Source organism: Arachis ipaensis, chromosome B10 (assembly GCF_000816755.2).
Source record: "Arachis ipaensis cultivar K30076 chromosome B10, Araip1.1, whole genome shotgun sequence".
In the NCBI taxonomy this organism is placed as follows: domain Eukaryota; kingdom Viridiplantae; phylum Streptophyta; class Magnoliopsida; order Fabales; family Fabaceae; genus Arachis; species Arachis ipaensis.
The window spans coordinates 16326184-16340894 of record NC_029794.2 but is presented as its reverse complement, the minus strand read 5'-3'; the positions used below and the strand labels follow the sequence as shown (position 1 = coordinate 16340894).

General features: G+C 37.2%; 1 long non-coding RNA gene across 3 annotated transcripts; it reads left to right on the top strand.

Moving 5' to 3' along the window:
- LOC107623759 lies at nt 1109-6152 on the top strand. Of its 3 annotated transcripts, none has more exons than XR_001616609.2 (7): nt 1109-1246; nt 1344-1426; nt 1522-1608; nt 2263-2345; nt 2441-2526; nt 2878-4686; nt 5709-6152. It is a non-coding gene; the product is annotated as an uncharacterized LOC107623759 (long non-coding RNA). The 3 variants fall into 3 exon arrangements; XR_002355336.1 differs by lacking the exon at nt 5709-6152 and having other exon boundaries at nt 2878-3103; nt 3225-5570; XR_001616608.2 differs by lacking the exon at nt 5709-6152 and having other exon boundaries at nt 2878-5570.

The following is a 14711-nucleotide window of genomic DNA, read 5'->3' as shown; positions in this document are numbered from 1 at the left end:
TGTGGTGGGGGGGGGGGGGGGGGGGGGGGTATTAAAGATCAGTCTTCCTAAGCAGTAAAAAAAAACAGAGTCTGCAATATAAAGAGAGTTAGGGTCTACTGTTGAGAATAACAAATTCTTGTTAAAATTCTATTGAGCCTATTTAGTATAAATAGTAGCCTTACCTCCTATCTTGGTGGGTTAGTTGAGATTTGTAATTGACTTTCTCAAAGTATTGAGTGCACTCAAAAATAATAGTTGATTAGTTTTCTCTGGTGAAGAAGAGTTATTCCTCTCTGTACTCGTTTCAACTTTTGGTTCTTTGTTCTCTATTCTTCTTTCTTCTTCTCTCAAACAATTTCATTTGAGTTTCTATATGGTATCAAGAGCTTCTGAATTTTTCAATCGTGACAGATGCATCTGTTAACTCTAATCTTGGGAATTCAAATTCCTCCAATTCTGTAAATTCAAACCCTAACAACAATGTTCTTGCAAAAAAATTTTCTTTCCCATCACATCTACTAAATTCAAGACCTTTCAACCGCATTAGTGACAAGCTTGGAGAAAAGAATCACAAGACTTGGGAACAACAGGCATTAGCAGCTATTAGAGGTAAAAAATTAGAGGATCACGTGTTTCCAGATCATGTTCCACCTCAATATGCTTCCACTGACACAGTTTCTAAGTTGTTTTGGTTTTTGTTTTATTTTTTGCATTAAAAATAATATTTATACAGAGACCCTAAGCAATTTCTTTTTATATAAAGTATCCCTTTTTTGTTCTACAAACATAGGTGGACCAAATGGACCTCATAAAAACTAGCCCAATATGTTTTTACTGGATACCTAATAATATAGTCATAGTAAATTTATTGTTTGAGTAAATGAAAATATCAGTCCAAAAAAAATTCCCATTTTCAAAAAATATTAAAATTTCAACAAATTGAAAGTGATACCCGGAAGCCATTGTTGCAACCATAACCTTAGCTTCATGTTCGGAAGTTTTGAAGAAGTGCTAAGTGGAAACTGGTAGCAAAATACATTCAAAGGTACATTAAAAACTATAGCCGACTTCTTGAAATGTTTGTCGAAATTGGGGGATGTGGAACCAAGGTGGTTGGGGTTAGGATCTGAAAAGGAGATGAGTTGTAGGTAGCTATCGGACCAGTGCATTCACAAGTAGAAGAATGTGACGGCGATGAAGAGAGAGTCGATGATCTTCAATGCAAGGGAATTTCTCAGCAGACCCAAGTTCATTTTGGATCCACGTATGTCTTAAAATTCCTTATTTTTCTTTTCTTTGTAGCTCATGGAAGATTATTAATTTACTATGCTATGACACCTGTGGCTTTGTGATTGTGACAGATCTTATTACAACAGAAGAAGAAGAACAATGGTGAATTTGAAATTTTGTTTGTGCCTTGCCGACATTGATAATTACATGAACCGTGAGGCCACTTCTTCTTCTTGCTTGTATTTTCCCTCACCCCTATTGTTAATTTATACAATGGTACACCTAATATTTCGATTATTTCCAATGTAGATCTACCCACAATGAAGCTTACAAATTTGATAAAAATTGTATTCCAGTATTGATTGCCCTCCGCAGGCTCCATTAATTGTTGTGATGGTAAGATTATTAGATTATTTTGATAAAAATTTTTCATTTATATCATAATAAATATTTATTTAACAATGTATTACAAAGTAGTATGAATATATATGTTTTTCTTAGAACAGGGTTGTTTGACTTTGTAGTGTGTTAGCTATTAACTTAGAATCGAAATGCATTGCATTATAAATGTACTGAAAAAAGATAGAGGATCGAAGTTGTAGGGCTAAAAAATTCACATGGCTTGTCTTATCAACTGAGGTAGAATTTCAAAGATGCAAGATAAAATTACATGGTTGGTGACTATATCATTATAGCATGCATGTGAAAAAAACTAGTACTAAAAGATAAGTATCTCTCTTATAAGATTTTGACTTCAAAAAAATAGTCCATTTTATAGGGACATATCTTGAAATGTGAAATTAATAAACAGTTAAGTGCATATTTTAATTTTTAGTATTGAGTTTGGAACATAATTCGTTTGGAGAATTGGAGTTGTATTTCAATCCTGCTGGAGCAACTAACTTTTGTTAGATACTAAGAATATATTTTAAAACCCAATGGAAGATTGTTAATCTTGTCTTAAAATTCCTTATTTTTCTTTTCTTTGTAACTCATGGAAGATTATTAATTTATTATACTATGACACTTGTGGTTTTGTGATTGTGGCAGATCTTATTACAACAGAAGAAGAAGAAGAAGAGTGAATTTGAATTTTTGTTTGTGCCTTGCCGACATTAATAATGACATGAACCGTGAGGCCACTTCTTCTTCTTGCTTGTATTTTCCCTCACCCCTATTATTAATTCATACAATTGTACACCTAATATTTTGATTATTTCCAATGTAGATCTACGATAATGAAACTTACGAATTTGATAAAAGTTGTACTCCAGTATTGATTGCCCTCTGCAGGCTCCATTAATTGTTGTGATGGTAAGATTATAACATTTTAGCGAAAATTAGTAATAAAGTGAAGCAAATAACATGATATTCAATTTCAATACCGTTCTGTCTGTGTTTGCTATTGCGTTGGGGGGGGGGTGAAGTGCAATACACCATTATTTATTGAATGCATAAATCATCATTCATAATTCATAGATTTTTAAAGCAACACGGGCTTGGTTCCATTCCTGTGATGGTTTTTTCATGAGAAATAAAAAATTGATGTGCATAAAATTAAACAAGGGTAAATTTATTAAAAATTTGTATGCAGTAAATCATTTAAGTCCAGGAAAGATTTAGGAGATTTGATGTAGATTTAGTTTGTTTATTTGTTTTTTGTAGGCCCAAGCAGGGGAGGAAGCCTACTTTAACCATAATGACATCTCTCTTGAGGGTGAAGCCTTGCCAAGTTATTTACCTGACCATGGAAATGAGTTTTATGATGATGGAAGTTACTTTTGTGATGCTGAATAACCTGTAAGCGATGAAGGCATGGACATGGATTTTGAAGTTGACGATTTCTTTGATGATAACTTCTATGAGAACTGGGATGGCAGGTCAATTGATGGTATTGCTGACCTTGATAGTCTTAACTTGAAGTCATTAACGGTGGATGAGATTAAGCTGCTACATTTCCCAGATCTTAATGTCGCCTTCTCTTTCTACAATTTTTATGCCAAAATGAACAGGATTTCTGCAAGGAGGAGCAAGTTGAGGCGCAATGTTAACGGTGATGTCACACAACAGTCATTTGTCTACTTCAGACAGGGATTTAGAGAGATGAAATCCTATGACGAGAGCAGTCAACGTAAACGTGAGCCAAAACCGGAGACTAGATGTGGATGCTAGGCTGAGATGCATGTTCATGTCCACATAGATATTGGGAGATGGATCGTAACATATTTCCAAGAAGTTCATAACCACGAGATGCTTGCTGATGAATTGACCTTCATGCTTCCGGGACACAGGAAGATGGATGCCGGTGCAATCAACCAAATGAACATGATGTTGAAAGTCGGGATAAAGACTCCTCAGATTTATGCATCCTTTGTCAACACAGTAGGGGGCTTCCATAATGTTCCATTTTTAAAGAGAGACATGTATAACCAAATAGACAAGCAACAAAGGCTCTTAGGCAGGGATGCCATGGCTTGCTTAAAGTTCTTGCAATCAACGGCTGAAGACAATTCCGGAATGTTTGTTCAATACTTGGTTGACAAAGAGGGTCATTTGGTGCATCTTTTTTGGTCTGACAAGTGTAGTCAATTGGATTATCATATCTTTGGAGATGTGTTGGCGTTTGATGCGACATATCAGAAAAATAAGTATATGTGTCCTCTAGTTGTGTTTTCTGGTGTAAATTATCATAATCAAACCATTGTGTTTGCCGCTGCTCTTATCTCAAATGAGAATGAGGATACTTATACCTAGTTATTGCAACAATTCTTGGAGTGTATGAATGGAAAAGCTCCTCAATGTGTTATCACGGATGGTCACGAAGCCATGAAGAAGGCCATTAAATCAGTGTTTCCTGGTGCCTACCAATGGCTCTGTGCATGGCACTTAATTAGGAATGCAACAGCCAACCTTGGGAACCCAACCTTCACGTCGGAGTTTAAAAGATGCATGTTTTTCGATTATGAGATATCAGAGTTTCAAGACCGGTGGGAGATGATGGTTTCAAAACTTGGCCTCGAAGATGGTTTCAAAACTTGGCCTCGAGGATAATCAATGGGTGTGTGACCTTTATGCTAGGAGGAAAATGTGGGCTACAGCACACATTCGTGGTCATTTTTTTGGGGGTTTCAGGATGACATCTAGATGTGAGGGGCTGCATTCAATGCTTGGAAAATTTGTTCACTCGTGGCACACTTTGAGAGACTTCGTTGAGCAATTTTTTCGTTGTATATCACAAATGAGGTCGAGGGAATGCCAAACTGACATGGAATTTGTGGTAGGCAATCTGGTACTACAAAGTCCACTCCATGCACTAGAGAGATCAGTTGCAAATATACTCACAAGAGAAATATTCCTCCTATTCCGGCCGATGTTGACAAAGGCGTGCAGTTTGAAGGTCCGATCATGCACACTCACACCAACATGTGAGATTTACACCTTTCACGGTCGGGCAATTCATGGAAGGAGTGGCAGGTATCTCACTACCCTAGTTCTTCTATGTTTAAGTGCTCTTGCATGAGGATGGAATCTCTCGGTATACCTTGTGATCATATCGTTGCAGTACTTGTACATTTAGACTTCACCAAAATTCCAAACAGTCTCTTCTTGGCAAGGTGGTCAAAGAATGCTAGGTCTAGAGTGAGGGCATTCATGGACAAGGGACCCTTTTGTTGGGATTCCATGGTGACTTGTCGAAATTGGATGTTGAACAATCTATATAGAGAGATGTGTGTGCTTGCTTGTAAGAAAGTTGAACAATTTGTAGATGTCACTGGCAAGATCAGGAACGAAATCATTCATCTAAAGTAGCTAGGAGAGTCACTTGAGCCGGCCACAATGCAGAATGTAGAGTCCACCACTCTTGAAGGATGTGTGAGGGATCCACAAATGGTCTGTCGTACTAGGCACCATAGAAAGGGGTCGTTAATTCATTCCTCCCTAAGAGGCCTTAAACGGTGTAGACTTTGCCGACAGGTGGGCCATAATCGCCTATCATGCAACTTACGGCCTCATGGCGCTGACCATGCTATCAAAGAAGACTACACTGACCAATCTAGCGAGGAACCTGAGCTGGGAACCGACTTCATCCCTACGAACTGAATCCATATTTGTGAAGATGGTGCTTGTTATGTGTTATTTTTCCTTTTTTTTGTTGGTTGCACCTGATGGTTTGTGGTGTGACCATATGTACATCTGCTGTATTTGTTTTCATCCTTCTACCATTTTGATATCCCTGATTATGTGTGCCTGTATCCTGCTATTTCTGAACTTTTGATATGATAGTGTGGAGACTGAATGGAAAACGGTTTGCGTTAGTTAACTGATTTTGAACTTATGCTCATTTTAATCTCATTGCATGAAAGCTTTACTTTGCAAAGAGGTAGATCGCTGCAGCTATCTCTATTCAGAAATACATCCGTATGTGTGTAGTTGTTACTCAAGCATGATGGTATATGCCGTATTATTTTATTGAACATTTAACTTCAATATCACAGGCATATTGGAGGATGGCCAAGGTTAGCTCAACTTTCGGACAACGTCAAGCTTCAATTGTGGCAATACAATGCCTTAGGCGGCGCAAACAAGCTAAAGGAGAGCTTCAGAGACGTATCCAAGTGATTTCCTTTATTAGTGCAGTTAAGAAGGCTGATATATTTGGTTTTTGGGGGTTCTACAATTTTACCTGGAAATTGTGACTAGAGGTCATTTCGTGCACTATTTCCGGTTACCTACCCCCCTTTGTTTACATGCATGATTACTCTGTTATGTGAAAATTTGTACTTAAGCTCCTATCATTTAATTATGTGGCATATCTACCTGTTGACAACATTCCAAATTGCGTTATCCCCATTTTTTTCGTCCTTTTCTCTGGTTTGTAATCTTTTTTTTTATTATTTGAATTCAAGGTTTCATGTATCCAAATTATCATAATTTTATTCTACACTCATATGTAGGCTTCGAATGAAGAGTCTAAACAAATGGAGATTTCCAAACTTCAAAAGATTTTAGAAGCCTGGAAAATCTTCAATTAGATGCAGCTAAATTGGCAACAATTAGAATTCTTTACTCCTTAGGCTTCTATGGTTGTTTCCATTTACTAGGTAGAATTCTTGTGAAGTATGTGAATGAAAGAGGAGCTGCTATCATACTGAATAAAATTGTATATGTTGAACTCATATAGATTAATTTGATTCTAAACTAGTATCTTACTCCTATTAATGTTAATGGATACAATTAGCGTATAGTGTGGTGTCAAGGGTTATTTTTATTATTATTAAAAATGAGTTAAACCTATGTAGCTGATAATTGACTTAATGCATCATAATTCATAGGGATAAATGACTATAGAGTACTTAACATACGATTCATACTGGTTGCAAATAGCTATAAACATAGCCTCCAAATTCAACAAAACAATGACAACAAACATAGTCTTCAAAGCCAAATAAAGAACGACGATACTACTTAACATACAATAATGCTAGCATTAAGCCTTCCAGTTGCATAAACTCAAACTATTGATCCATTCTTCTTCATCCATTCCGTACTCTCATTAAAAGGAGACATCAAGAGGCCTAGCGCAGTATGCATTCTGATCATGCTGTCATCTATCTAAAGATAAACATGAACATATATTAATTTACCATAATAGCAACTTGTGTGGTGTTTCTGTCAAAAGGTCACGTCTTATACTTGGGGATGAAGATTGTGCTAGAAAGCACCTCCCATTGCCATCCAATTCAATACCCAAATCCCAGAGGTTGCACTGTTTATTCCAATAAGGTAACAACATTTTAGCTCAAAATATTTAACTAGGTTTCAAAAAAAGCGTTCCAACAAATAAATTGACAAACCTGAAATGTTTAAAAAGATACCGAGTTTGGAATGATGGTAGTCTGCTAGCGTCTGATATCCTAAAGCACATAACTCCCCCAGCAGTCTTCAAGAATTCAAGTGGAAAGTGTGGTGCCGCAATTATACGACAGACCACATTCCCCTGTTTGTAGTAGAAGCATTCTTTAGTACAAGTGCGAATTAAAGTAGTATCAACTAATTTAATCGAAAGAGTCATTACCACAAATCGAATGACGGCTTTTCTTCTGATGCTCGCTTCTTTGGTCATTAAAGCATCCAAATGGTATAGAATGTGCTCTCTGAATGCAATTACCATCAGATACCAGTGTCCTGTTGGCTCCCTCAAGGGGATATATGCCTCCGAATAACAAAAAACAAGTGATACTTTTAGAAATGACTTAAACTAGATGATGACATTAGACGTGATGTGACTCACATAATTCAAAGTTGATGATCCCTTCATTCATGGGTCCTTATATTTCTGTAAGAGTTGGTGCGTGCCCAGATGATAGATATGGTGGACCCCCTTGTAGTTACCAGCAAGCCCCATCATATGCCTATGAACCACCTCCTCAATATAGATTTGAACCACCATACTCACAAGCCAACCACAACCATTCACCTCCATATGACCCTAACCCTTATCCACCCCAATCTCAATCCAATTACCCCTAAGAATCACCACTTCCATATGCACCATGTCTATACCCATCGACCTAAGAACCATAGGCTCGCCTCAAGGAAACAGTAGATCAATTTCATGCAACCCTTCATCAACTGGAGCAAGCGATAAATCAATTACTTTCCAGGCATTTGGACACTCAAGGAACCCCCATGGCTTCATGCGGAGAATCTAATGAAGAACGTAGCATGAAGGAGACACTAGAAACTCCGGTGGATAGTAAGCAGCATGACTTTGTATTGGAACAAGTGGAGGAAGCCAGAATTATTGAAGAGGAAGAAGTGGTCGAAGACTTAGGAGATACGGAACGTCCATGGGAAAGCCCAGTCATAGAGCACCTTCTAAGGAGTTTGAATTTGATGTTGAGGAGGGTGTACAACCTCCAAGGCATATAATAGTTGAAGACTTTGAAGGGGATGATCAAGAGATGGATTCAATCATTGATGAATTCTTATCTACATTTGAATCCTCTCTCATTGGACTTGACATGGAGATTAAAGAAGAAGAAGCACAACCTCCCATGCCCTTTGTGAACAATGAAGAAGAGATCGAATTGGAAGAAAGCTACCAAGAGGAAGAGGTTGATATTGAAGAAGCTTGCAAGGAGGTGGAAGTTGTCAAGGAAGAGCTCAAGGGAATGGAGTTGGAAATCACCTTGCCAAAGTTGTTGGAGACCTCTCCCCCAAAGCCATCACCATCCATTCCTTCATTCAAGTGGGTAAATCTTTTATCTCTAAGCTTAATTAGCCCATTTGAATATGCTTTGCTTGAGACGGATGGGCAGCTTAGAGCTCTTTATGGCTTTAAGAGTAAGAGGGAGATGGTTAGTGGTAAGAGTTACCCTGCAAGGTTCAATATGGTTGCATGCTCCAAATTGAAGTATAAGGGTTAGTATAATTCTCAATTGAATGGGTCTAGAAAGCTGTTTGAATGTCTCAGTGAGAATTTAAATTGCGTGCCACCCGGATGGAATCGTGATGATCAACAAGAAGACGGGTGTAAAAGCAAAGTTTGGGACCCTGGAATTCATTCCAACAATCAACACTCTTGGGGCCGTGTCACTTGCTTCAACTTGCTTGAAGACTTTATGCATCTAATTTGGGACCTGATGAGCGGATAATTTATACGCTTTTTGGCATTGTTTTTAGGTAGTTTTTTGTAGGATCTAGCTACTTTCTAGTATATTTTTATTAGTTTTCAAGAAAAATTCACATTTTTGGACTTTACTATGAGTTTGTGTGTTTTTCTGTGATTTTAGGTATTTTCTGGCTGAAATTGAGGGACCTGACCAAAAATCTGATTTAGAGGCTGAAAAAGGACTGTAGATGCTATTGGATTCTGACCTCCCTGCACTCGAAATAGATTTTCTGGAGCTACAGAAACCCAATTGGCACGCTCTCAATTGCGTTGGAAAGTAGACATCCTGGGCTTTCCAAAAATATATAATAGTCCATACTTTGCCCGAGTTTTGATAATGCAAATTGGTGTTTGAACGCCCACTTTCTACCCTATTCTGGCGTTAAACGCCAGAACTGGCATAAAAGCTGGAGTTAAACGCCCAAACTGGTACCAAAGCTGGCGTTTAACTCCAAGAAGAGTCTCTACACGTGAAAGCTTCAATGCTCAGCCCAAGCACACACCAAGTGAGCTCGGAAGTGGATTTCTGCATCATTTACTCATTTCTGTAAACCCTAGGTTACTAGTTCATTATAAATAGGACCTTTTACTATTGTATTTTCGTCTTGGTTATTCTGGTTCCCCCTCTGGGGCCGAAGCCAATGAACACCATTATCACTTATGTATTTTCAACGGTGGAGTTTCTACACCCCATAGATTAAGGTGTGGAGCTCTACTGTTCCTCATGAATTAATACAAAGTACTATTGTTTTTCTATTCAACTCAAGCTTATTCTTATTCTAAGATATTCATTCGCACACAAAAACATGATGAATGTGATGATCAAGTGACACTCATCACCATTCTCACTTATGAACGCGTGCCTGACAAACACTTCCGTTCTACATGAAAACAAGCTTGAATGCATATCTCTTGGATTCCTGGTCCATGCGTTTGATTGTCTCTCCTAACAACAGAGCCTTCAATTCCTTGAGATCAGAGTCTTCGTGGTATAAGCTAGAATCAATTGGCAGCATTCTTGAGATTTGGAAAGTCTAAACCTTGTCTGTGGTATTCCGAGTAGGATCTGGAATGGGATGACTGTGACGAGCTTCAAACTCGTGAGTGTTGGGCATAGTGACAGACACAAAAAGATCAATAAATCCTATTCCAACATGAGTGAGAACCGACAGATGATTAGCCGTGCGGTGACAACGCATTTGGACTATTTTCACTGAGAGGACGGACGGTAGCCATTGACAACGGTGATCCCCCAACATACAGCTTGCCATGGAAAGGAGTATGAATGGTTGAATGAAGACAGTAGGAAAGCAGAAGTTCAGAAGCAACAAAGCATCTCCAGATGCTTATCTGAAATTCCCACCAATAAATTACATAAGTATTTCTATCTTATTTTATATTTTATTTATATTTTAATTATCAAAACCTCATAACCATTTGAATCTGCCTGACTGAGATTTACAAGATGACCATAGCTTGCTTCAAGCCGACAATCTCCGTGGGATCGACCCTTATTCACGTAAGGTATTACTTGGACGACCCAGTGCACTTGCTGGTCAGTTACACGGAATTGTGAAGAAGTCTTGAGATCACGTTCTCCCACACCAAGTTTTTGGCGCTATAGCCAGGGAATGAATAATCACGATTTCGCGTACCAAGTTTTTGGCGCCGTTGTCGGGGATTGTTCGAGTTTGGACAGCTGACGGTGCATCTTATTGCTCAGATTAGGTAATTTTATTTTAATTTTAAGCTTTTTGTTTTTATTATTTTTATTTTCGAAAAATTTTCAAAAAAAAATATAAATAAATTATTCTATGTCTTCAGAATTTTTAAGAACGAATTCTAGAGTTTTATGATGATCTTTTGAAGTCTGGCTGGCTGTGAAGCCATGTCTAATCTTTTGGACTGATGTTTCAACTTATCATCAGAAGAGCTTGTTGATTTTTATCAATCTTTCTGTTGAATGTAATGATCTGCTAAAGCTTGGCTGGCCATTGGCCATGTCTAGTATTTTGGACCGAAGCTTTCACTGAAAGCTTGGATGGCTAGTAAGCCATATCTAATTCCTGGACCGGAGTTTTAGACTAACATTGCACGATTTCTAGAATTCTCATTAAGAATTTTGAATTCCTTGTTTTCTTTTCCCAAATAATTTTCGAAAAATCCAAATTTTTTTTAAATCATAAAAACCAAAAAATTGTGTTTCATCTTTGAGTAGAGTGTCAAATTTTAAGTTTGGTGTCAATTTCATATTTTTAATTTTCATTAAAATTTTTGAAAACTCATGCATGTGTTCTTCATAATCTTCAAGTTGTTCTTGATGATTTTCCTTATTTGATGTTTGCATTTTCTTGTTTTGTGTCCTTTCTTTTTTTCATATGCATTTTCAATTTGTTAATGTCTGAACATTGAAAATTTTTAAGTTTGGTGTCTTGCATGTGTTTCTTTTCTTAAAAATTTTCGAAAACATGTTCTTGATGTTCATCTTGACATTCAAAGTGTTCTTGGTGTTCATCTTGACATTCAAAGTGTTCTTGCATATTTTTCTTGTTTTGATTCATAATTTTCATGTTTTGAGTCATTTTGTTGTTTTTCTCTTTCTTCATTGAAAATTCAAAAATAAAAAAAAATATCTTTCCCTTATTCTTCTCATAAATTTCGAATATTTGAGTTGACTTAGTAAAAAATTTTTAAAAACTTAGTTGTTTCTTATGAGTCAAGTCAAATTTTCAATTTAAAAATCCTATCTTTTCAAAACCTTTTCAAAAATCAAATCTTTTTCATTTTTCTTTCATTTTTTTCGAAATTTTAAAAAATTGATTTTCAAAATCTTTTTCTTATTTTTATCTCATATTTTCCAAAATCTTTACTTGCCTATTAAGAAAGGTTCAATCTTTAATTTTAGAATCATATCTTTTTGTTTCTTGTTAGTCAAGTAATCAACTTTAATTTCAAAAATAAAATCTTTTTAAATTTCTTTTTCAAATCTTTTTCAAAATAAATTTCAATCATATCTTTTTCAAAAATTAATTTCAAAATCTTTTCTAACTTCTTATCTTTTCAAAATTGATTTTCAAATCTTTTTCAATTAACTACTTGACTTTTTGTTTGATTTTAAAAAATTCTTATCTTTTTAAAAGAAAAACTATCTAACTACTTTTCTCTCTCTGATTTTCGAAAATCACTAACCACTTTCTCAAAATCTTTTTAATTAAATAATTTAATTAGTTTTCAAATTTTATTTTGTTTCTCTTCTTAAATTTCGAATTCTAACTTCTAATTTTAAATAAAAACAAAAATATTTTCCTTCTCTTTTTAATTATTTTAGAAAACCCTCCCTCTCATCTCTCTATTTATTTATTTATCTACTAACACTTCTCTTCTACTCATAATTCGAACCCCCTCTTCTTCTCTGTGTTCGAATTTTTCTCTTCTCATTCTACTATTCTTCTCTTCTTCTACTCACATAAAAGAATCTCTACACTGTGACATAGAGGATTTCATATTTTCTTTGTTTTCTTCTCTTTCATATGAGCAGGAACAAGGATAAAAGCATTCTTGTTGAAGCTGATCCTGAACCTGAAAGGACTCTTAAGAGGAAACTAAGAGAAGCTAAAGCACAATACTCTGAAGAGGACCTAACTGAAATTTTCGAAACAGAGAAAACAGCTATGGCCGAACCCAACAACAACAATGCAAGGAAGGTGCTTGGTGATTTAACTACACCAACTTCCAATTTCTATGGAAGAAGTATCTCAATTCCTACCATTGGAGCAAACAACTTTGAGCTTAAGCCTCAATTAGTTTCTCTAATGCAACAGAATTGCAAGTTTCATGGACTTCCATTGGAAGATCCTCATCAGTTCTTAGTTGAATTCTTGCAAATTTGTGGCACTGTCAAGACCAATGGAGTTGATCCTGAGGTCTATAGGCTTATGCTTTTCCCTTTTGCTGTAAGAGACAGAGCCAGAACATGGTTGGATTCACAACCTAAGGAAAGTCTGAACTATTGGGAAAAGCTGGTCAGTGCTTTCCTGGCCAAATTCTTTCCACCTCAAAAGATGAGCAAGCTTAGAGTCAAAATCCAAACCTTCAGATAGAAGGAAGGTGAGTCCCTCTATGAAGCTTGGGAAAGATATAAGCAATTGATCAAAAGGTGTCCTACTGACATGCTTCCAGAATGGAGCATCATATGTATATTCTATGATGGTCTGTCTGAGTTGTCAAAAATGTCATTGGACCATTCTGCAGGAGGATCTCTTCATCTAAAAACCCCTGCAGAAGCTCAGGAACTCATTGAAATGGTTGCAAATAACCAGTTCATGTACACCTCTGAGAGGAGTCCTGTGAACAATGGGACGCCTCAAAAGAAGAGAGTTCTTAAAATTGATACTCTGAATGCCATATTAGCTCAGAACAAAATATTGACTCAGCAAGTCAATATGATTTCTTAGAGTCTGAATGGATTGCAAGCTGCATCCAACAGCACTAAAGAAGCATCTTCTGAAGAAGAAGCTTATGATCCTGAGAACCCTGCAATGGCAGAGGTGAATTACATGGGAGAACCCTATGGAAACACCTATAATCCTTCATGGAGAAATCATCCAAATTTCTCATGGAAGGACCAACAGAAGCCTCAACAAGGCTTCAATAATAATGGTGGAAGAAATAGGTTTAGCAATAGCAAGCCTTTTCCATCATCTTCTCAGCAATAGATAGAGAATTCTAAATAGAGCCATTCTGGCCTGGCAACCATAGTCTCTGATCTATCCAAGACTACACTAAGTTTCATGAATGAAACAAGGTCCTCCATTAGAAATTTGGAGACACAGGTGGGTCAGCTGAGTAAGAAGATTACTGAAACTCCTCCCAGTACTCTCCCAAGCAATACAGAAGAAAATCCCAAGAGAGAGTGCAAGGCCATAACCATGACCAACATGGCCGAACCTGGAGAGAGTGAGGAGGACATGATTCCTAGTGAGAAAAGCCTCATGGGACGTCCTTTGGACAGAAAAGTGTTTCCCTTTGAGGAACCAAAGGAATCTGAGGCTCATACAGAGACCATAGAGATTCCATTGAACTTCCTTCTGCCATTCATGAGCTCTGATGAATATTCTTCCTCTGAAGAGGATGAAGACATCACTGAAGAGCAAGTTGCTAAATATCTAGGAGCAATCATGAAGCTGAATGCTAAGTTTTTTGGTACTGAGACTTGGAGGATGAACCCCCCCTGTTCACTAATGAGCTGAATGCATTAATGAGGCAGACATTACCTCAGAAGAAACCAGATCCCGAAAAATTCTTCATACGTTGTACCATAGGCACCATGACCTTTGGAAAGGCTCTATGTGACCTGGGGTCAGGGATAAACCTCATGCCACTCTCTGTAATGGAGAAACTAGGAATCTTTGAGGTACAAGCTGCAAGAATCTCACTAGAGATGGCAGACAAATCAATGAAACAGGCTTATGGAATAGTAGAGAACGTGCTAGTGAAGGTTGAAGGTCTTTACACCCCTGCTGATTTCATAATCCTAGACACTGGGAAGGATGAGGATGAATCCATCATCCTTGGCAGACCCTTCCTAGCCACAGCAAAAGCTGTGATTGATGTTGACAGAGGAGAGTTGGTCCTTAAGTTGAATGAGGACTACCTTGTATTCAAGACTCAAGGTTCTCCTTCTGTTACCACGGAGAGAAAGCATGAAAAGCTTCTCTCAATACAGAGTCAAACAAAACCCCCACATTCAAACTTTAAGTTTGGTGTTGGGAGGCCACAACCAAACTCTAAGTTTGGTATTGAGAGGGCACAACCAAACTCTAAG